At 45.4% G+C, this 24,473-nt stretch overlaps 1 protein-coding gene across 9 annotated transcripts in view; it reads left to right on the forward strand.

Annotated features, from left to right (window-relative positions):
- Window positions 1-24,473, forward strand: part of Ctl2 (Choline transporter-like 2) — a 608,937-nt gene that overhangs the window by 511,644 nt on the left and 72,820 nt on the right. The window lies entirely within an intron of this gene.

Consider the following 24,473-nt stretch of genomic DNA (forward strand, 5'->3'; position numbering starts at 1 on the left):
CTTTGTGCTTGGATGGGGCTGCTTGCGTTATGTGACTCCCGGTACATTGGCATTGCCGCAAAATCCAGCCTGCGTTCGCAATGTTAACGGTGAAATGTCTTTTCAAGCGTGAAAAAAGACATTCTAGACAAAATCCAGAATGATTTCTGGCGCCGGGGGTTGCTTTAGTCGGCGATGCACGGACAGGATGAAAAAACTGGGGGGGGGGGGGTCTGAAGCCCCATACCCCCCCCCCCTGGCCACAGGAGATTGGAGAATACAGAGGGTCTGAAGTGTTCCTTTACTGTATCAGTTTTGCATCTTGTGCATATTATGAATATGCATAAGGGAAGTGTGAATTTTTTGTAAAATTACAGCAATCTGTACTGCAAGATCACTTTACCAAGTTGATGAAAAGTAAGTTTTTAAATGTTAGAGAAGAAAAGACTGCATAGTCAATACAATTGCAGGTTTTGTAGGTTGCTTAACTGTACTTCCAATTGTGTTATTTCTAAAGTAAGCAGCGAGGTGTAAGTACTTGAACAAAGAATTTTTTTTTTTTTTCCACAGCATATGTGTGTTCAAGGTAATGCTCAGTATAGTTTAAATATTAAACAGGAGGTGGAAATGTTGATCAAGAATTCCACCTGCTGCAGTGGTATACTAGTGCCTACAGAATTCTGCCATTGAAAAGGTCTCGGTATGCAAGCACAGATGTGCCTACCAGGTCCCAGCGGGTGAAGAACACAAAAACACTTGTGTACTTCGATTAAGTGTATACAGTGAAATACAGCCGTGCGGATTCTGCGACCCGTCTAGCGACCTCTCCATCGTCACTGCCTCAACTCTTTCTCCTAGACCATGCCACCCTCCTTTTAACAAGAAAGGAACACCTCCGGTGCCGCACACGTGCTCTCATACCTCCGTGTGTGGTAAACCTCCCCCGCGGTCTTATCCGTGCAAAGGAGGTTGCGCTTCGGAGGATACGGGTCGGGGTTGCCCTCACTCCTGCCGTGACTAGGCAGTGGCCGCACTTTCGCCCGCTATATCCTCGTCCTGAGTGTCCACTCTGCAAGTCGCGAAATGTTGAAGCCGAAATCCACCACCTGCTGTGGGTTTGCCCTACTCTGAAACCGACGAGACTCCGGCACCTCGCAGCAGCGAGACTCTTGCCGCATAATCTGAGCCATTACACTGCTTGGACGCAGGGACCGCATTATCGATCCCTCTTGAACTTCATTAAGCCAGCAAATCTTTTTTCATTCATTTAATCATCCTTATTCACCCCCATCCCATACCCTTGTATGCCCTGAGGCATTTATCCTCGCATAAAAAAAAAAAAATCTCGATGATACGAATCTCACGGGGTCACGAAAAATATTCGTATTAGCCGAAATTCGTATCATCTAAACAATTAAAACTAGCTAAATTAAAGAGTCGGAGGTAAACTCACTCAGGCACACATAAACACGTACATAAAGCACGTACATAAAAAGCATTTATTTCTTATAGAAAAAGTCGCTAATTTCTTTCTGATTCCTTTTCTTTGTCAGGTCACTTAGCAGACTTTGTTGAAATCCATAAAAACGTGTGCACGTGTCGTCGCTGATTTCATCCACGGCCATAGCACACCTCAGAACTTTGAGCGCGTGCAGCGTTTCAGCTGCCGGTGGTGGTCTTTCGCCGTCGCCCACGTCTAACACAAAGAACGCGGCCCAAAGTACAGCAGCTACTCTGTCCGATGGCACGCGGAAAAAGAGGAAAAGCACAAAAGCAACAAAAGCGCCACCGCTTCAAACTCTTCGCGCCCAGTTGCGGCCTCCGCGCTGTCCAGCGCCGTGTCTGCACCTCAGCACCAAAAGAGAAAGGGAGAAATTGCGTGACTGCCCGCCATTCTCTTTCACGGCCGTCGGTGGGGCTCATGCTCGCGGTCGCGTCCGTCCATGCGCTGGAATCATGCCAACTGTGGCCTCTCCTCCGCACAGCGACGCAACCTCCTCCCTTAGCAACCGGCGTGAAGGGGGGGGGGGGGCATAGCAACCATGACGTCACACAGTAGCGGTAGAACAAGCGCGCGCGCACGTGCGTTGGCGGTGGCAGCTGCACTGCCGCTCCACCCCTCTTTCGCCAGACATCTCGTTGTAGTCGAGTGGGTGTGACGCATGGCTCCGAAGCGGCCCAGTGATTGCGTGCCAAGCGGTTCAGGGAAGCGGCAACGGACACCGGATTCCCCCAACACCAAACGCCAGAACAAGGAGCAAATGCGCATGCAACAACTGAACATGTCAACAGATGTGAAAGCAAGGGAGGCAGAACGGAAACGCCAACAGAGACTGATTAGATCGCCAGGTACCAAAGGTGGGGAAGCAGAACTAAAGCGGCAGCAGCGACAGGTGATATCGCCGAACAACAAAGCGAGTGAATTGGAGCGCAGACGGCAGCAGCGACCGGCCATTTCACCAAACAGCAAAGCCAGGGAAGCGGAGCGCAGACAGCAGCAGCGTCTGGCTTTCGCCAAGCACACTTTAGAATTTCCAAAGTGTCTTCGGTAATTTTCGTATCAACCGACGCGGGTCGAAAATCGATTCGTACCAACCATTCTCTAGCACGTTAAAAAGTAATAAGGCTCGGCCGGGACCACAGAAAAATTCGTGTCATCCAGAAATTTGTATTAGCCGTGATCGCATCATCGAGATTCCATTGTATTAAAGAACCTGTCAAAATTAATATGGAGCCAGCCTTCCACTACTGCTACCTTCATAGTTCATAGCGGGGGCTTTACACAAGAAGGCCCCAACAGTTATTTAGCCTTGCAGTTCATGAACCAGAAGAAACCATGCGTCTTACGGATTCTGTCCATAAACTGACGGATGAGCACAGTCGTTAGACCTTCCCACACAACTGCATCATCTAGCTTGTACAGGGTGTCTACCAGACAGCAAAACCGGGAAAACTGGGAATTCTCAGGGCTTTTGAATAGTCTGGAAATACACAGAGAAAGCTCAGGGAATTTGTGCTTCTATCAGGGCAAATTTGCTGTAATTTAATTGAAAGGGAACGAAAGTCGTGCTAATGCTGGCTTCGAGTAACAGAGAGGGATCGTAACGAATCGTCTTTGGTGCCGTGTTGTCCACTGGAGAAGTTGCAAGTGTACAGTCGACAGATTTTCCAGGCACCCGATTTTTGAGACATGCCCTATAATTCTGATGGCTTCGCGGCACCACCACGTACCCCATAGAGTCAATGTATGGAAACGTCTGAAATTTCGGATGCAAGAATCCTTTTTGCCATAACGCTTTGCCACGACTTTTTGCCATGACCACCGTGATAGCCACCGCCGCTGCCATTTTATCTCGCCATCTTGAACCGGTGCTCTCGCACGCAGATCCGCTGGCAGCCATAGTCAACACCGCGGCAACGCTAGGCCTAGCTGCTTCGACATTCCATATTGGGAATGTCGAATTGGAGCTTCTTGCCATTCGGTGGCATAGTTTTCATTGAAAGAATTCGCCATTGTCAGCAATTGCACCGACTCCGCCTTCTTTGTAATCCTCGTGATTGTCTTCGAAACTTGGAAAGTGCGACGCGTTGCATAATGTCGTTTCTTGAAAGTCAGCTTCGTCTCAATACAGAAATGTGGCGCAATGAAGCATACGAAAAGTATTGCGGTGATGCTTTTCATTTCATTTCATTTCATTTTATTACCTTAAAGGCCCACAAGGGGTATTACATAAGGGGTGGGTACATATATTTTGGTGAGCAAGTGTTAACACAACGAAACATGACTGGTAACATTATTGGCAAAGTTGGATGAGCACGTGATGGCTGCGATGTCGTTGGGTAGATCGTTCCAGTCTGCTGCAATACGGGAAAAAAAATGATGCAGCAAAGGTGGTAGTTCGGGCACGAGGTCGGGAAACTTGAAGCGGATGACGAGTGCGATGAGATATGCGGGCTGGAGGGACGATGTAGGGTGTGCGGCCTAGTGAACTATGGAAAAACTTATGGAACAAGCAAAGGCTGGCAATGCGGCGACGAAGTGATAAGGGCAATAAATCAGATTCAGCTTTCAAAGCTGACACACTGATGTCGTAAGAATATGATGAATGGATGAATCTGGCTGCCCTGTTTTGGACTAATTCGAGTGCATTTATAAGGTAAGCTTGGTGCAGGTTCCAAATGGGTGAGGCATATGCCAATTTTGGTCTGGCAAGGGATTTGTACGCTAATAACTTAACATGTTTAGGGGCTTGGCGGAGATGACATCTTAAAAATCCAAGTGTTTTATTAGCGGATGAAATTATGTTTGTAACGTGTGTGCTTCAGGACAAGTCGCCACACAAGGTAATGCCTAAGTACTTGTATGATAGAACCGGTTGTACAGGGACGTTAGCTATGACATATGGGAAATGAAGTGGGTTATGGTGACGTGTAAAGGACAAGATTTTTCATTTTTGAGGGTTAAGTTCCATTAACCAATTGGCACACCATTCCTGAATGCGGTTAAGGTCATGTTGAAGAGATGTTTGGTCAGAAGTGTTATTAACCTTGCGATAAATTACACAATAATCGACGAGCATGCGAATATTACTAGAGACATGGGTTGGTAAATCGTTAATATAAATTAGAAACAGAAGCGGACCGAGGACAGAACGTTGTAGAACACCTGACGTTACTGGGATAAGATTGGAGTTGCGGTTGTTAACGGTGACGTACTGTGAGCGGTTAGTCAAGAATTCTTCTATCCATTTAATGATATTAGAGGGGAGGTTCAAATATGAAAGTTTTAGTAGTAAGCGTTTGTGAGGAACCTTGTCAAACGCTTTTGCCTAGTCCAGAAAAATAGCATCGGTCTGTAGGTTAGAGTCAAGATTAGCATGCAAATCATGAATAAAAATGGCCAGCTGTGTTTCGTATGAGAAGCCTTTTCGAAAACCGTGTTGCGCCGAATGAAAAAAGTTGTGACAATCGAGGAAGCTCATGACATTGGAGTAGATGACGTGTTCCATGAGTTTGCAGGGTACGCTGGTAAGAGAAATGGGATGGTAGTTAAGCGGTGAATTTTTTTTACCCGATTTGAAGACTGTAACGACCTTACCACTTTTCCAATCGCATGGTAGTTGACCTGATAACTGTGACTGTGAAAAAAGTAAGCATAAAAATTACGCACAAATATCCTTGTTATTTTTCAAAAGTATGAGTTAATATTGTCAATAGCGGATGAAGATGAAATTTTCATGGTTTCAATTAGGGACGAAATGCCGGATGACGTGAAGACAACTGGTGGCATAGCATAATTTATCACTGAGGGTGGTGCTGAAAATGATTGCGGTATTTCAGTTTCTTTCGTAAATATGGATGAGAAAGCAGAGTTAAACATAGTAGCGCACTCAACATCAGTGAAAACTATGCCTGACTCATCTGTGAGGGTTATTTCTGGTGCGTGATGCGGATTGATAACTTGCCAGAACTTTCTGGGGGTACAAGTTAGCATATTCGGCAAGTCCGAGTGAAAAAAGGTATGCTTGGCATTAGAAATAGCGGCGAGATATGATCTTTCAGCTTCGTGATATTTTACCCATGCACTATGCGTCCCCTGAGACTTGGCTGAACAATAAATACGCTTCTTTTTGTTCTCCAAACGTTTCAGTGTTTTAGTAAACCATGGCTTTTGTGAATTAGAGTGAAAACTAACTTGGGGGATGAATCTATTAGTTAGGCTTTCTAGTTTGTCTTTGAACAGTAACCAATTTTCTTGAACACTGGGGAATGAAAATGTGACGAGAAGACTTGAAAAAACGTGTTAAGTTCGTTATTTATGGCGCTATAATTTCCTTTGTCGTAAAGATTGATGGTTTTATGGTATTTGCAGCGCCGGTTTGGCGTAAGGAGAAGGTGATCGTGAATTACTTTGTGGTCGCTTATTTCAGGTAAGTATGTAATGGGCTGAACGCTGTCTGGGTGATTGGTTAATAACAGATCTAAAATATTTGCACAGTTCTTTGTTACGCGGGTAGGCTCAAGTATTACCTGAGTAAGGTTGAGGTTGTTGCAAAAATCTAGGAATTCCCTTGTTTCTCCATTGTTAGTTGTATGTGCGGGCTAGTTATGCCAGTGAATATTCGGAAAGTTAAAATCGCCGAAGAGGAAGATATGTGAATTAGGATGCTTTTTGAACAGTTGACTAAGTACGTTATTAAGCTGACGGGAAAAATCCTGCCTACTATGTGGCTGCCTATAACAAACGCCTAGTAAAATGTGTTCGGTGCTCCATGAAAGATTAGCCACAACATTTCGAGGTCAGATGAATCTTGTATTAGGGAACATGATAAATCTTGGCTGACGGCAATGAGTACCGCCCCTCCCCGTGAGTCTTTCCGAAAAACTTGAAAGTTTGGTAGATCAGTCAGTATTTCGTTGTCTGTCATGTCACTGCTCAGCCAAGTCTCAGTTAGTGTAAATAGGTTGCTTGCTTGATGACGAAACAAGGCTAGAAATAATTTCACACTTAGGAATAAAACTACGAATGTTAGTGTATGTAACGGAGAACGAGAGGCTAGATGAAGAAGGATTCTTGGCACGGTTTCCAGACGGTTCACGGTGAGGTGATTTCTAATCTGATTGTGAGGGCTGAGTTGCTATATCTTTGACTGTTTGCATGGTTTCATCGAACATGTAGCGCTTGGGACCAATATGTAATGTCTTAAAATTCAGTGCGAACTTGGTTGACTTTTCTTTAGCGAACGCGACTAGCTGCTTTCGCGCATTTCGTATTTTGAGGGAAAAGTCCTCGCCGACGCTGAAGTTAGTTCCCTTAAACTTATGACCATTCGATAATATGGCGTCTTTAGCCTTAGATGAAGTAAACTTGACGATGATTGCGATGATTGGACAAGTGTGGTTATATTTGTAACGCTCAAGGCGATGGCCGCGTTCAATGTTCTCAGGGTTAATTGTTATACTCAAGTTCTGACAGCAATGGTTGATGACTGTTTCCTCAGAGCGTGCGAAATTTGCTGATGGGTTAGTATCAGAGATGCCATAGAATATAAGATTATTGCGACGCGAGCAATTTTCTGCATCCTCAATTCGCGCATCTAGAACGTCTAAATGTTGAAAAATCCCAGCACTCTCAGATTTCATTGCTTCGAAATCGGTTTGAAGATTTGAAAAAGCTTGGAAATGGGCCTCCAGATTGGTCATTCGCTTAGTCAAGCCGGCTATGGCAACTTCAGTAGAATTCATCTGAGTTTTGAGGTCTTGTATTTCGAAAATGAGCTTGGTTTGACCGGCGAATATATTTTTTAGTTCAGCGAGCATATCGTCGATAGTGTTAGGGCGTGGGTTAGATTCGACATCACCTGCCAAGAGCAGCAAGTCACGCAAGACATTGCCGCAATCAGCTACAAGAAAAACGCAGCACTGCGGGCTCGGCAGCTGCACTGGGAAATAGTTGCTAGTTTTCTTTGCAAACAGCGAATACTTGTTATTGGCGGGTGATGACTGATAACGGCGGGTGATGATATCGGCGGGTGATGACTGTGGTGATGCGGCTTTCCATTGACCATCCAGGAATATAAAACTGGGTAGCGGCGTTGTTGGACAGGATGAAGCGTTGATATCGGGTGGAAGCAGGAACTGGATGCTGTTATCACAGTAGCTGGCTGCTGTAGTCGACACAGTGGCGGGGGAAAGGGCGAAGAGAGCAGCAAAGAGCGCTTTGGCAGCGACGGCAAACACCTGCATGATGAACACGAGATGATTAGTGGCTTGTGCGGGAGCACAGCCACCCAGCCCACCTCTGACGGGACCTTGTGATGACCTTGTCCCGTCCCACAAGCATGGGACGGGACAATTGTCACTGGACACAGTATCTATTTCTTATACACGCATGCACATGCAGTCTCCTGTCACATTACGAGCACCGATATGCCTAATAAGTGTACTGGCAGTTCTTCTGAACTTTTTTCGGACGTGCCTGTGGCGATTTGAGCCCCTTGGGGGCAGTAAAAGGCATGCGTAATTTTTTTTTATTGCCCGATTTTTCCGACGTTTTTGCGGCCCCTAGGGAGTCCGAAAAATCTGGCGTTGACTTTAAAACTGACCAAGAGGATGCTTCACATGGTCCGTGAGGCGAACGCATAGTGGAAGGAGGGCGAGAATAGAAGGGACCACGCATTGAGGAATGAATGAGGAAGGAAGTGTGCCACCACTTCTTTGAAGGAGCTTGAGTGTTTAACAGAGTGTTGGCTGACGCCAAGATGCAGGTGTCCCTCATCCGAACCAAAATAAACTCTTTAAATTGGTGTGATGCAACATTGAGGCATTGTGCGCAGGCTGAGAGTATGTCAGGACAGTTGAGGTTGATTATCCAGCTGCTGAGAGAGGGTCTCACTTGTGACAAAGTTCGGGCCTCATACCGATGAGCTTGCTATCACTTGGTAGAAATAACTCACTCAAAAATATTTACTGCTGTATGCACCTCTTTTTATTCGTACTTGAAAATGTTTGACTCGATTCCCAATGGGCTTTACCATTTATTTTTCGAATATATTTTATTCGCTGTCCATTTTACTACGCTTTCCCTTCTGTTTTCTTTTTGAATAAAATAAACACTGCTCCTTGCTATTCAAACTGCAAGGTTCTGTCATCTCTCCGACGCTTTTTAACCTTGCGCTAGCCGGCCTAGGCAAGAAATTGGATCAAATCGAGAACGTCAAATACACGATATACGCCGATGACGTAACGCTCTGGGTCCCCGGAGGTAGCCTGGGATCAATTTAAAGCGCTCTGCAGGAAGCGATCGACGTGATCGAGGAATACCTCGCTCCCACTGGCCTGCGATGTTCGCCTGCGAAGTCGGAGCTCCTCGTCTACAAACCATCGAGGAGCGGTCCCAAACCAAAGACCGAAATCAGAGACACACACGTCGTTACTCTAAGAATAAAAGACGGAGGAACCATTCCACACGTCATCAAAATCAGAGTCCTTGGGATGTTCATTGAGAGCAACGGCTCTAGCGCCGCTACAGTGGAGAAGATCGTGACAAAGTCGAATAATGCCTTGAATCTCATACGACGCGTAGCCAACAGACAACATGGCCTTAAGGAAGAAAATCTCCTCAAGCTAACACACGCCTTTGTGCTATGCCACTTCACCTACGAGGCGGCCATGCACAGATGGAAGGTAGTGGAGAAGGACAAACTCAATGTACAACTGAGGAAGCTAGTCAAACTAGCGCTGGGAATCCCCAAGAACACCGAGACAGAGCTCCTGCTGCAACTGGGGGTACACAACACACTTGAAGAAATCGCCGAAGCTCAAGAACGGGCTCAATGGTCAAGACTCTCTGGAACCAAACCGGGTAGAGAAATCCTAGCCAAACTAGGCCATGACACCACAGTAATCGAGAATCTATATCAAAGCGTTCCGACGGACACACGCAACTCCTACACAGTTCGCCCACTGCCGCGGAACATGAACCCCACGCACCATCAACCCAGAAGGCTGGCACGTGGATCGTTCATCCTGCGCGAAATACGTGATAAGAAGATCCTAGCCTGTTTCGTTGACGCGGCACAGTACCCAACCAGGAAGGCCTTCGTTGCCACCACGATCAATAAGCAAGGTCAAGTGAGAAACGCTCTCACAGTCAAGACCCACAAGTCCGAGATAGCAGAACAGGTTGCCATCGCACTCGCGCTCACAGACCTGACCACCACCCACGTCTACAGCGATTCACACTCGGCCGTCAAAGCCTTTCAGAAAGGAGCAGTTGCATGACAAGCACTACAAATAATCAACAGATCGGCACCGTTGCAGCATCACACCATCTGCTGGTTCCCGGCACACCTCGGAGAGATCGAGGACGCCCCTCGCAATCTCAATGAGATGGCTCACAGGAGCGCGCGAGACCTAACCTTCCGCGACGCCACCTATTCTGGTCGTGACCATCCCAGCGAGAATCGGGACCCTCCCTCCACATATAACGAGATCATAAAACACTTTTATCTAGACCGCAGAATATACAGCACACCTCACAATAAGCTCACCAGGCCTCAAGCCCTGACGTTCAGAATGCTTCAAACAAACACGTACCCCACGCAGAACAGACTACATCACTACATGCCTGACCTATACAAAACATCATATTGCGAAAATTGCCATAGCACACTAGACGTACATCACTTGCTCTGGCCGTGTGGTCGGACCCACGCAAACAAGGATCAAGACTCCGCCAGGCTACAAGACGCATTACGCAGCACGGACCTGGCGGAGCAGCTCTGGGCCGTCCAGCGAGCCCACGATGCGGCCAGGGAGTTACAACTCCCGGTCCCAACGTGGGAGTAGCCCGCTCTATGGGACCTTGCGCCCCGTAGCTCGCAGGACCTTTCTATAAAGTTACTCCATCCATCCAACTCTTTCGGGACCGGGGAAAAAACAGGCAATTCTGATGGGTGTCAAAAATTATTTTTATTACAAATAGTCATTGCGCTATATTGCTGCAATGTTTATCAAAATGTAGCTAAATAGATGGTCTTTCATGCATAAAGAAAGGTTAGACTTAAAAGTGATATATAATAGTTTTTAAAAAATCTCAAATGCAAGATTTGCTGAAAGAACAACATAAAAAAGTTGGAAAAGTCATGGATATACAAGTGGAAAAACATAATAAAAAAAATTCAAGATTACAAAATGTGCTGCAATGCCTCGTTTCTTGCTTGTGAAAATTTGGCACGCGTATCTACAACTGTCTTTTTTCTTGTTTGAAATCTAGCTTGCACCAGTGGTCAGCCACTCGGGTCCCACGGTTCTTGTGCCACTCGACGAAGCAGTTCCGGGCAGTCGTAAAACACAAGTGAACTTGGCATGTGCTGCAAAAGACATTCGTTTTGAGCTCGAGTTTCTTCTGCTCATAGCACAGCTTGCAGTTTCTGCGTTTTGCCACTTTTTCCGGCTTGTGGAGTGCATGTTTTGCGACGGGTGGTGGAGGCGTGTGTGCTTGCTTGGCACCATCAAGATTCAGAAGCTGCCGAATGAGCTCTTCTCTAAAAGCTAGGTGGTCAAACCCGGCAGTGCGTGCCAGCTCAGGAATCTCTGGGTGCAATGTGGGGTGAGCTTGGAAGAGTATGAAACTCATCACACATGCAATATCGACGCAGTGGAAGAACAGAGTCTTCCACCACCGTACGCTTCTCATGAGAACATTATAATATCCAATCATTTGATCCGATTTATCTACGCCTAGCATGCCAGCATTATAATCGTGGATCAGCAGAGGCTTTGTTACAGATATATGAGTCCAGGAGTTTTGCCTTCTTTCCCTTCTTTTTGCGGTGACCGTGCTCATCATGTAGTAGATTTGCAGTATGAACCGTGCTCATCATGTTGACAACACGCCGGTCTTTCCACTGAAGGTACAGGATGTTCTGATCGCGCAACCGTCGAATGTCGCCACGTCGAGCTTTTTTTTCCCACCGTGCATCCTTCAGTTCGGCAGGAAATCCTCAGCGATCCTTGCGTGTGGTTCCGCAAGCCAATGTTTTTCGGCTGAGAAGATGACTGAACAGGCTCGTAGAAGTGTAAAAATTGTCCATAAAGATCCTGTAGCCCTGATCAAGATATCTGTGACACAGCTGGCAAACTACGTCGAAAGCCAAGCCATGGGGCCCTGGCTGCTCACGCTTACCAGTATACACACTAAACTGCACAGTATATCCGGTGCCAGGGTCAGCTAGGACCCACAGCTTGTAGCCCCATTTTGTTACTTTATCTTTGATATACTGTCGGATACCTGACCGCCCTTTCGATTTCACCATGCGCTCATCCACGGAAAGATCGCGATGTGGCTGGAAAAGATTCGCTCACACTTCGTTCATGTGCTGCAGGAGCCACCACATGTATCGGAGCTTTCCTCTTGAACTTTGAGTGACATCGTCCAAGTCTGCAACTTGCAACATTGCGAGTAGAGCTATGAACCGGCATCGCCGCATGATCCATGGTGGGAGCAGACCGCTGTACAGATCTCCTACATTCCAACACAGCTTCAGCCGAGGAACCTTCACAACGCCCATGTAAATTACGAGTCGGATAAACTTTAGCATTTCACTTGGGGTGACTTCTTCCCAAGATCCGTCGGAATAAGCATGCGTTGGTTTTTCCAAAATGTGAGTCCAAGCATACTTGTTCGTGTTGTCACAAATGGTTTCGATCATATTCATCGAGAAAAACAGAAGAAAGAAGTCCAGAGCAGTCAAGAATTTCTTTGATTCGCTTCTGAGCGCCACGCCCACTTCTGCGTCCAAGTACACGCCAGGTTCCCGTCTCGGCGAAAACTCAATCCGCTTCTGCGCTGGCAGCAGCAGATCATTACCGTAGCTTGTTGAGACCCTATCAAGTAAAGATAAAATAATGAGAACATATAGCAAGCCCGTTCACCTACTCCAGAGAGAACTGAATGTGGAACTATGCTCACCTTCGGCTACTAGATGAAGTCCGTGGCTCATCATCATCCGAATCGGAGTCCGAAATAAAATCGGAGCTGCCAAAGTCGTCTTCAGACTCTTCGCTGCTCGGTTCATCAAAAAAATCCGTTGCCGAAGCAGCGGAATCGCGCGATTGACGGCGTTCTTTTCGAGCGACCGGACGCGAGCACGACGCCATTTTCCACTGCGTCCGCCGCCACCGCAATCTAGAAAATTCTCTCTCGCGTATCGCCACCTGCTGGAAAACGAAAGAAACTATGCCGAAACCGAGAGTCTAGTTCCTGACGACCTCCTAGATGGAGCTACATGTCCAAGCGCGCGGAAATTTGAACGTGGCAGTGCGCGCAAAACCGTCGATCATATATGATCGATGGCCTATGGGCCGGTCCCGAAAGTGTTGTCATTTTTTTTATTTTTAACATGCTTACTAGGGAGTGACAGCATCAGGCGACATGGTGTCAGCCCGTCTTGGCATAAAACAAAGTTTTGTGTCCCTCGGGAAATTTTGAAAAGGCACTCGGGGAAAGCCTGGAAAACTCTGGGAATTTGGAAATGTCAACTTGGTAGACACCCTGTTGTACTGAAAGCGTAAACATCATCAGGTGAGTTCTTTCCCATAGGAATGAGGATTCCTAAGCATTTATGCAGTGTGTACTTCCAGTGCCGAACCTCCTGATTCAGCTGCTTGTTTTGGACACCACAACTAAAGCATCAGGAAGAACCTGCTTGCAGGCTTAATATATAGAAATTGTGTTAGCAAAAAGTTTGTATGTGAGGAGATATGGGGTCACAACTTTGAAGGAAAGCAAGGCACAGGAAAAAAGCTGTGAAATTTATTATGTGTGATATTATAAGCAATTATAATTATGCATCTGTGCATATATGGAGATTCTCGTTGAAAAATATGGCAATCCTACACTGTTTAGGCTTAAATACTTATGGGCAGAAATATGTACAGTAAAACCTCGTTAAACCGTGCCCGTTTAAACAGTAGTTTCGTTTTAAAGGTAGTAATGTCAAATCTCCGACTCAGCACCCATTGAACATTAATAATGTGTTTTGTATCCGCATAAACCATACCAGCTTTTTGCGTACGTATCGGTTAACACGTAGTATTTCCACTTTTCGTCGCACAAACATGGCGGTGCGTTGTCTCCATTGGGTCGCGCGGCAGAACAACAAGCTTCAGAGATCAGAACCATGGATCAGAACAACAGCCTCCAAGCACCCTGTGCATTTGTGCATGAAGCCACATTGACATCAACATCATTTCGGCGCTGTGCCAGAGAGCGTTGAGGTGTCATGCGAACAATGACTCGCGTCGCTCGCGTCATGCCGAAGCTCGGATAAAAAAGGTGCCGGGTGCTCAGCATAGAAGAAAAATTAGACATTGTTCGTGCTATCGAACATGACACGAAGAAGTCGGCGCTGGCACGCGACAGGGATCTACTGTTGACTACAGTGTGTAGCCTAAGCAGTTCCTCGGCAGCACTGCTGCGACCGCGAAGAGGTGTCGGCTACAAGGTTCGACTTTTCGCCATCATTGCCTCTGTTGTTGCCGCAGTGTCGCCTAGCGACAGTGATGAGGATGACACAGAAAGCAACAGCACGGGCGATTCAGGCCGACAGTGGCAGAAGCTACACATTATGTCAGCCTCATGAATGCAATCACTGTGATGAGAACAGAACCCCACAATGAAAAAGGCGCCCCGCGACATCTGCAGCGCTACTGCGCCCTTGCACAGAGAATATGCAACGCCAACAAGGAATCTGCTATGCAAGTGCTTGTTGAGAAGAGGGGGCTGGCTGAAAAGCTGGCTCGCAGCTTCAGTAAGTTTGAGGCTGCGGTCGTCGCTGTTAGGCTGCGGCGGCATCAAACGAAAATAACACTTCTGTCATGCAAAGTGAATAAATACTGCATGTTTTTTTCCGCTTTCATCGCACTCAGAGAAGTTGCGTTTTTGACAGGTAAGTGGGCGATGTCATGCTATTTCGGTTAAACAATACTACCGTTTAGTACATACTTTTCCCGAGTTCCAGTCAACTACGGTTTAATGAGGTTTCAGTGTACCTGGCAAGTGCTCTAAAGTGGCGTTTAAGCTGCGTTTATGATTATATTTTAAAGTTTATGATTATACTTATTTACATAACAAGTAACACATTTAAAATTATGAATCGTTTTCTTTAAATATTAAGGTCAGGTAAATTTGCAAGATGTTCAGCAATGTAGTACGTATCTCAATAAATGCAATTTGAATTTAAAGTTGGCTAACGTGTTACTTCAACAGAAATTAGACTTTATAAGATTAGACAGCTGGAAAGACTTTCGGTATACAGTGGGCAGAAATGCCCGACCCTGAAAGGGTTAATTTTCATTTCTCTCTATTAATGACATTTGTTGTGATAGGCACCACTAGGTAGTTCGATATAAATCTTGTTAAATAGCAACATGATCATCAGCTGTGCAAAATTTTTTGTGACAGCATAGTCGTTGGTGGAAAGTGTGATCATTGACATAACAAGAGATGTAATACACTACTGCCCTAGGGGACACTGTGTGCGACATTACATAGTAGAGAGGAATATTTATCTGGGATAGTGAACGGCTTCAGAAATGTTAGGAAGTCCCTCTTCCATGCAACAGTGGTAACATTGCTATTGAGCATGTGTGTGCACAATATGGGCATTTGATTTGGTGCTTGAGATGATCTTTTGTATATCTGCTGAACTTGTGTAGTTGTGCTTATAGCTCCTGTAAGCTTTAGGGGCAAGTTTCATGTTTTTTCCTCTGTCCCACCTGTTTTTTCTAATTTATTTATTCATTCATTCATTTCAATACCTTCAATGCCCAAAGGCATTAGAGAAGGGAGTGGTGAAATAAAGTACATTTCATAAGTGGTTAGTACATAAAATAAGCTTCAACAGCAGATTTAAATGTTGAGGCATTGAGGATGGTGACGGAGGTGGGCAGGTGATTCCATTCTTTGGCTGTCTTCAGGATGAATTAATCGGAATGCAAATGAGTGAGATGAAAAGAGACGTCAATTTTTGGCAGTGGTTAGTACAACATGACAGATAAGTTGGTTCACTGAGAAGTTCATTTTCCAGGTATGCATTATGAAAAATCTTGTGGAACATTGATGAATGGAAAATTTTTCTGCGTAAAGAGAGTTCGGGAAGCTACCAAGTGAGTTTCATCGATGATACTCTGGAAAAGCAGGAATAATTTGACCAAATGAAATGTCCACTGCTGTTTTGCACTGATTCAGGTTAAGAAATTGTTGACTAGGATCCTACAAAGCACATGCATAGTAAAGCTTACACCTTGTAGGGGTTTTATGTAATGTTAATTTATGAGACAATGATGCCCTTGAAAAGTTGCGGCATAAATAACCTAACGTGCAATTAGCATGATTAATAACATAGTTAACATGATTTTGCCATGAAAGGTTAGCAGTTATGTGAACTTGTAGATACTTATAAGTGGTTACTTTGACTAACCATCAGTGTTAGGTTACAAGTGGACAATTTTTGAAGGATTCCTATTACTTTACACTTTTTAGCATTCAAACGCATTTGCCATGTGTTGCACCAGTTATTGATAGCATTAAGGTCAGACTGAAGTGCTGGTGAATCAGTGTCAGAAAATATTATGCAATAAATTACGCACTCGTCAGCTTATGGCCTAGTAGATTATTGGACTGCATTAGTCAGGTTGGTAATATAAATTTAAAATAGATGAGGTCCGAGGACTGAACCCTGCGGCACACCTGAAGTATTTAGACATGAAGGTGAATCAAACCTAGTACTGCGCTTTCACGGCCCTTCTCGTTGTTGCCTAGCCAGTGAACCAAACAGTGGTTCTCTGTCCTGGTGCACATGGTGTCCAAATGCGACAGTGCTGCATCGAATTCCAGTACAGCAGCATTGTCGTGGCTTGCCAGCAGCTGCACCATGCCGTTTATCCGAATGGCTGTGAAAGGACACAGGCTTCAGGTTGTGGTACAATATTGCCATCAAGTCACCTGGTTATGTCCTCCAAGTGGTACCACATGCTGCTGTCAGTGAGCAGTTTGTTTTATCGTTACTTACCTATATCCGTGCCACTCGTTCACATCAGTTGGATTGTTCATAAAAATCATTCAGTCATTGTTACCGTCGTCGTGGTCTTGCTACTGATTCAGAATTGTAAATATTGCATGCACACGTGCACATACACACAGATATATAATGGAATAATAGATATAATTAAGTAAATAATATTCCTTTGAAACCTTCAAATCCCCATAGAGATCTATGTATTTAAAACCTAATTTTAACGAAGTGAAATTGTTCTGCCAATCGCTATAACAAACTAGATTCATCTCTGAAACAAAAAAATATCCGACTGTTGCACGCTGATTACATCGCTTTCCACGGGGTTCAGCACTCATTTGCTGCGGCAATTCAAAACTGCCGTGACAAACATATACGTTGAATATGTCATTGAGCAATACTGGCCTTTCAATGCCTCGCGTAGCTGCACACCTGTGAGCATCAGCTCACCATCACCCTGTGTTTTCCTTCCTCCATGCTATCGCACTTTTCCATTGACTTTGTGTGTGCCTGGCTGCGCGAGCTCAGGGTTGCCAGATTGGGCTACTTTTTGTCCGAGTTGGCGTCTGAATTTTTTTTTTAGCTATGTGGCTATCTTTGGGTTACATCCTTCTTCTTTGTAAAAGAAAAAGTAAAAATAGTTAAGCATAAATGAAAAGCATGCTGGAATCAAAATGCAGACGACAGCAGGATAAAGGAATGGAGCGCGTCTGCTACAAAGTCAAAATTTGCAAGTTCTATGTTAGAGAACACATATGCATGTCAAAAGGTCAAGGATCCTGGCCTTTTGATAATTTTAATTAAGAAAACTGGCCTCAAAAAACATGTCTCCATACGCGAACTAATGTTACCCGCGCGCCTGCAAACATTGACTATTGCTGTCTCCACATGTGGGCTTTCGGCGTCCTACTCTTTAAGCATGAGATGCTTTTAGCTCCCATTGACGATGTGCCGTGGGTGACCTCGACGCCAGAACGGAGGAAGAACAACGAGCTGAACCTAACCGAAATTTGCCAAATTTTTTGCCTGCCGCATGGCATTTACATGGCAATTCGCTTGGACCCTTCGTGCCCAAATTGCACCTGCTCCAACGCCAACGTAGAACATATCCTCTTCCGTTGCCCTACAGCCACCACAGCCATCCATTCCCTACACAACTCCAAACCTTCCTCCTATCTTTGCTATCACTATCCGTATCAAATGCCGCCGTCGAACGAGTGTTGAGCCAAGTCTCGATCATTAAACCGACCTTCGAAATAGAATGTCGAACCGACATTGGTAGCGCTCTTCCACGTGAAGTTTGGCCTGGCCAGGAACAGAGACTGCTGCAAGGATTTTAAACCAGGCCAAGAATTTTTGTCCCGTTTCAGCTTTGACATTTTGTATGGACCAAGCAGTTCCACTTCGCAATAAGCTTGTAATGCTTAATCATAGCATACTTTTTTATGTCTATGTATTGTGTAGATTTTGTACCAACCGCCATCTATTGTATTAGGCTTGGTCTTGCAATATTTTGTAGTTTTTTGTTTAGTGCATTGTGTGGTGTTAAGCGAAATAATCATGAGCTGTAAGCTAGTAATAATACTGAATGCCTGAATGCATGCCATTGTTTAACACGTTTATTGCGCGGTGCTATTTGTGTGTTGTCCTTTTCATGACTTTTTGGTGCTCTGGGAAAAATAAAGCAGTGCATTTGCAATGAAGGCCGCATTTGCCTTGTCATGAATTTGCCTGCATGCCTGCATTTCTGCACTTTTTGCGCTTGTGCAGCATCAGTTTTCCGCAACGCATGGCATCCGTCACAATGCGCGCAGAGGTCATGCGTGGTCATGCGTGAATAAATTAATATGTAGGTATTCTTGCTGAAAATTTATTCGGTATGTTCAAAAATGACTTCATAAAAAGACAAAGCTTCATGGCTACTTTTGGGCTACCCAAAAGTTTCGCTTTTGGCTGCCTGCGGTTGGAGCGATCTGGCAACCCTGCACGAGCTGTGTCACGCGGGAGACACACTTGAGGTCACAAGAAGAAGGAAGAAGCCAAGAATGCAAAACAAAAGATACGCCAATAGCTAACCGGAAGTCATGTGATCCAACGCCTAGGTGACAAGTAGATGCCAACTCTGTAAACATTACTATTGACAACTGTCTACTAGAATATACTTCGTGTTTTAAATATCTTGGTGTAATCTTTGTAGACACCTGCACTGCCAAAACCATTTATTAGCAGTAGGGGCAAAGGTGGCATCAGCTTGCTATAAACTGCTTCAAGCACGTGACTTTTTTGACACGAGTACATTACGTATTTTATATTTCTCCTTTATCCACAGTCATCTCTTGTACTGTCTGGAATCATGGGAATGGACCTATAATAGTGTCACGTGGTGGTGACGTTGAAGAACACAGTAGCAATACTGTGAAAGACAAAACTAACTTTTATTGGGCGAACCTGTGCCCACAAAAACAGGCTACACTTATAACACAACCATAGCGGCGAACACGGTCGGCGATCGTCGAAAATCTGATCAGCAGGTCAAGCGCGTTGGCTTTTATAGATCAGTCATCGAATGTTCCAGATTAACCACGGGGACCCGCGTGTCTTCCACAAAGTTCTACACTATTCGCGTCGCGCATATATGCAATCAGATTACACAAGTTGCGGTGAAAGACAGTGGATGGAACCATCGATAATATTCCAGAAACTGCTTTTACATGCAATAACATTGCTGTGCGATAACATTTGTTAGGCGGCGGAACGTGGTCGCCCGATATAGCTAAGTACACGTGTCAATAGTTATCTCCAGCCAATCGGACAATGGCAGAAACGATCATTATGAATCATAACGCAATCTAAGCAGGATCACCCCAGCAAGCCATTATTCCACGACCTATGGATATTACCCTTCGATTCACTACGCCTCCTAAAAACAGCAACTGTCGTAAACAGTATCGTGAGAAACAACCACCCCTTCCACATCTCCCTCTTCCGTACATCATCGCGTACTACCAGAAATGTATTATTAGGCAACTTTAATCTCCTGCCCACGCAGAACGTTTATGGAGAACGACGGCTCTCTTTTATTGGTGTTCAGATATGGAATACTCTTCCCACAAGAAATAAAATACGCCCAAATTTTGTACTTGCAGCTAAAAAATTCTTTCAGCGCATGCATTTAACATGTTAAAAGACATCTATCTGCTATTTGCACCCCATTTATTATTGTAATATAACATGCACGATGTTTTTGAATTGAAGCATCTGTTCCTTGTTATGCTTTTTTTTTGTCATTAGTATTATGTATATATCCCCCTCTTCGCTCTTCCAAGTTTTTATTGTACATGTGACGAAGTGTCTGCATTATAGAATTTCATTTCTTGGACCCATAACTAGCCTATGGCTACGGGTCCAAACAGTACTGGACACACTTCTATTGTTTTTAAGGATAAATAAAGAATTTGAATATGAAGGCGCGGGTGCTTTGAAATAAGGAATGCGCAGAACAGATTGCCCTTGTATAAGCATGGAGAGGCAACGCAGATCAAGGGCAGACGTTGCTGTAGATGCTGTGGCTTATATCAGTGTTGTGCTTACATGACTCATGATTGTGCCTCAATAACTTTGTCAGTTTGATAGCAAAGTAAATAGTAGGAAAGGTCTGCCAGGAATGAGTTCATTGCAGAGCGTCCATTTCTGGCTTTGACTGAGCAAACGAGGATTTTTATTTCACTCTATAATGGGAAAATGAACTTACATCGGTATATAGATACAGTGGAACCCTGGTTATACGTTCCCCGGTTTTGCGACGTCCCAGGTTTTACGACGGATTAGCGTAGTCCCGGTGAAGTCCCCATAGAAGCAAAGCATTAAAAACCCCGTTGATCCAACACACTTTTACGCTTACCCATGTTATACGACAACCCTTGCGAAGCGCGAGACGGAACGGCGGACGAAAGAAAAGTGCCGCAGGTCTCTTTCCTTGCTCCGTCTCTCGGCATGCGGGAGCGCTTGACACCACTCGACCGGTTCGCTCCGGCGCAGCTTTCTTCCCTGCTTCGTCTCATCGTCTGTTTCTTTCTCCCCCACCAGCAGCCGCCCGTGACGCTCGCTATGCTGAAATATCGCCTTTTCTTCTCCACAATCACTTTCTCGCTCTCTTCTCGGTGGCGTCGCCTCTCGTCGCGTTGGGGAAGAGTTTCTCTCCTTCCAGCTTCCCAGCAGCAGATTGCTGACAAGGTAGCGTGGAGAGGCCTAGGTTTATCGCACCTGTTCTTCGTCGTAATCCTAGCGGCCAGCATTCGCGGAGGTTTTGAGTTGTGTGGAGCATTGCGACGCACGATGTCCCGAAAGTGGACAGTTCTGTCGCTCGGTGATAGGCGATAAGCTAAATATTATCGAGGAAGCGGAAAAGCAGCATGGAGCCACGAAAGCCAGCATTGCCCGGGACTTTAAGATGATCCTGGCTTAAGACGATCCTGGCAAACAAAGCGGTGATATTGCAGAATGCCAACAAGTTCGGGCACAAGCGGAAAGCGGCAACGTTGTGATCTGCGGTGATGTGTAGCTGGATGACGCCATCGAGGAGGCTTTGCCTAGTGCAGACACTGCTGCAACATCGGATGAGGACAACGACGACACCACAGATGCCGTGCCTGTGCCTACCACGTTCGCCGAGGTGCTACGGCATCCGGAACTTCATCTGTTCACGCGATGCCACAGAGGACCGCCTTTTGGACGTTGCACAACTCGAGCAAAAGCTCATGGTTCATGGATCAAACAAGGTCCAAAAGGAACTTACCGACTTTTTTTAAAGTTCGCGCCAGCTGGCGGGAATCGTGGCAGTGGGCAATGTAGTGCCATAAAGGTTTGTTTGAATAAAGCATGATTGGTACCTGTACTGCAGCATTAATTCTTATTGCATTTACTTTTTTAGTAATTTGTTTTTCCAAGCCCTGCAGAGTATGCTAGTAGTTTACATTGAAGTTTGTCGTAAATCCATCGCGTGAAATAAGTAGTATTTTTATAGGCATAGTTAATGTTCAGATTTTACGACGGCCGCATTTTATGGCGCTTTTTCGTGGTCCCGAGAAAGTCGTATAATTGGGGTTCCGCTGTATGTATATCGCTTTTTCGCCTTTAATTCATCGACTGCATTGTGAGTTGTTCCAACGTATTATTCTGTCAGCAAAATTGTATGTCGTTGAATTATCGCACAAATGGCGAGGTTGTTGCGACCTCCCCAATTAACAGCGTGTGGAGGTCTCTTAAAGAAGCTTGAGAGGCATCTGCACTTAACTTTATATAATATACCAGTGGCAGAAGATCAACAGAAAATAGCTTTTGACTGGAATAGCAATCACTCGTCATATGAGCAGTCAGGGTGATCGTCATGCCAAGGGTCGAGTCAGACTGCATGAATACGAGACTGAATGACATCTCAGTTGCGGAGAGGCGTGGTTTACTTGCCGGCAAGGAGATAGCGTCGGACGCTCAGAAGAAACCTTGGGAAAGAAAATAACCATATAAGAAGTTGTATATAATCTATAATAACCATACCTGAGGAGCCGGAAGAGTTTCCGCCACATTTTTGCACAGATGCGCTCTTGGCAAAGGTCGAGTCCCTGTTGGCAGTACAGGTTATACGCACTCCTCCACACATTAGATACGCAGATTCTACCAGTGAATATACGGTGGTCAGTTGAAACCGCGCCAACGACGTATGGCTAGTCGTGCGCATGGAGCATTGCTCGTCTCAGCGGACGAACATTGTGAAGACGATGAAATCGTGCGAAAATATTCGAAGAAAGCAAAGAAAGAAAACAGGCAGTGGGCAGGATACGTGGAGAACGAGAACGCTCTCAATTTGTTTGAGCGAGAACTTATGATAGTCAACGTACGTGTCCAATTCAGACAGGAGTGCCGACACACATTGAGGCTGAAAAAAAAAAAATAAGCACAATTAAAGGCAGGGGTCTGATATGGGTGTCACATGGCATATTTTCGATCGCAATCAAGCCCGATTATCTAAGTCCATTTTTTGAAAGCGAGACTATGCTTTTACTGTACATGGTGCTGTTGTGCCGGCATCTACCATATTTACTCGCATGATAATCGCACTTTTTTGAAAAAAAAAATTGACGCTAATTCAGGGGTGCGATCATTATGCAGGTTAAATTTCCCGCAAATTTTTTTTTTTCATTTTGCATTTGCTGCGGGATGACAACAGGTCAACAAATAGGCGGCTGCCGCTGTATGTAGTGCAGGACACCAAAACAAAAATGGCGGGTGGCGGAGCAAGCCGAACGCGATTTTTTTTCTTCTCGTGAGTACATTACGTGCATTGAAACAGTTTCTTCCATATCTGTAATGTATAACATCGTTAATATCGGCAAAGTTGCGGCAATAACGTAGCCATGTCCACTTTGAGGGGATAGAAACAGATGGGCGCACTTAGCTGCCAGTGACATAAAAACACATGGCGGGCATGCTGCGAAAACTGCGGAATTTGTCTTCACTACTATCCTAATACGGCATGTTTCCACTAAGGGTGGGTGAATATCTTAGCTGTGTTATAAGCGTCGGCATATGAATAGGGTACACTTCTAACCTCTCAGTGTAAACGTGCCTGCTATCGTTGCCGCTCGTGGTTTGTTGCGTGCCCACGAGTGCAGACGAGAAGAATCGAAAGGCGCCTTTTTTTTGTTGTTGTTGACCACAACCATTATAAAGCCTACACATAATAAAAGCAAGTGTGGTTGTAGTTTCTTTTTGTCATGGAAGTGCGGAAAGTGATGAAACGAATGAAATGGGGCATCTGTTAAGAATGTTTGGTGTGTGCAGACCGCTTGGTTTGTCTTGAGTCGTTCGCGTAGCTTTCGACAGATGGTAAGCGCGATCATTATTAGCTAGACTTGGCACACGACATATCACTGCAGCAAGTTCGGGGTGTGATCATTACGCGGGAAATTTTTTAAAAATCTGGTTGAAATCACACTGGTTGAAAATAAGGAACGCCGGATAAACTTTATCTCTTCATTAACATGATTGAGCCCGCGAATAAGAATGCCCCAACCTGATGAGGAGGCTTTGCATCAGTAGCACCATTGCACTGAAGGGAACCTCTCTCTGCACACAATGAAGATTTGTATCCACTGTTTAGGCACACGCACGCACGAAAACGGGCCACCACTAAGATGAAAAAGTCAAACAGAACACACACAGCCTACACTAGGTGCTCGATTAATCTGAAAATGAATTTGAACGAGGACGTCTGCTGACGAAGCCTCTAATATGCGTCGACTGAGGTGCCGCAATATTTCGACATATAATTGTCGTCACATCTTTTTTTTTTTTCTCTCTTTCACCACTTCACCTCCTCTCTCGACCTCAAGTGTGCGCGAAAAACTGGCTCCCATGGCACGCTTTATGGCTACGTGCGGCGGTGTGAAAGATTAGTGCATTTCTGCACTAATCTTTCTGCACCAAAGTGCACTTCTGCATGCCATGCAGGCAGGCGCAGTGGCGTGCGGCTTTTGAGATCTCCCCAGTGCAATCTTGGGGGTCATGCGCACGTCGCGCCATGCTGCGCGGCTACGTGCAGCGGTGCGAAAAATTTGGCCATTCACTTATCTCTCTATGGCACGCCGCGCATGCAGCCACTGCTGGGCCTTGCCTCTGAGACCTCCGGACACAATCTCGACGTCATTCGCAGGCTGTGCATTCACTTCTCCCTATCCCTGCAATGCATCACATGGGCTAGCAGCTGGGCATGGCCTCAGAGATTGCACTGGCATTGGTACAGTCTTGCAGACAATTAGCCGGCCGAGCCAAGCCTGCGTGGCAAATTTCCCTTGCCTCCTCAACCGCGACGTGCTGCTCGACCGCGGCAAACCAAGTGGAAAGCAGGCGCAAGAGACC

Source organism: Dermacentor albipictus, chromosome 1 (assembly GCF_038994185.2).
Source record: "Dermacentor albipictus isolate Rhodes 1998 colony chromosome 1, USDA_Dalb.pri_finalv2, whole genome shotgun sequence".
In the NCBI taxonomy this organism is placed as follows: domain Eukaryota; kingdom Metazoa; phylum Arthropoda; class Arachnida; order Ixodida; family Ixodidae; genus Dermacentor; species Dermacentor albipictus.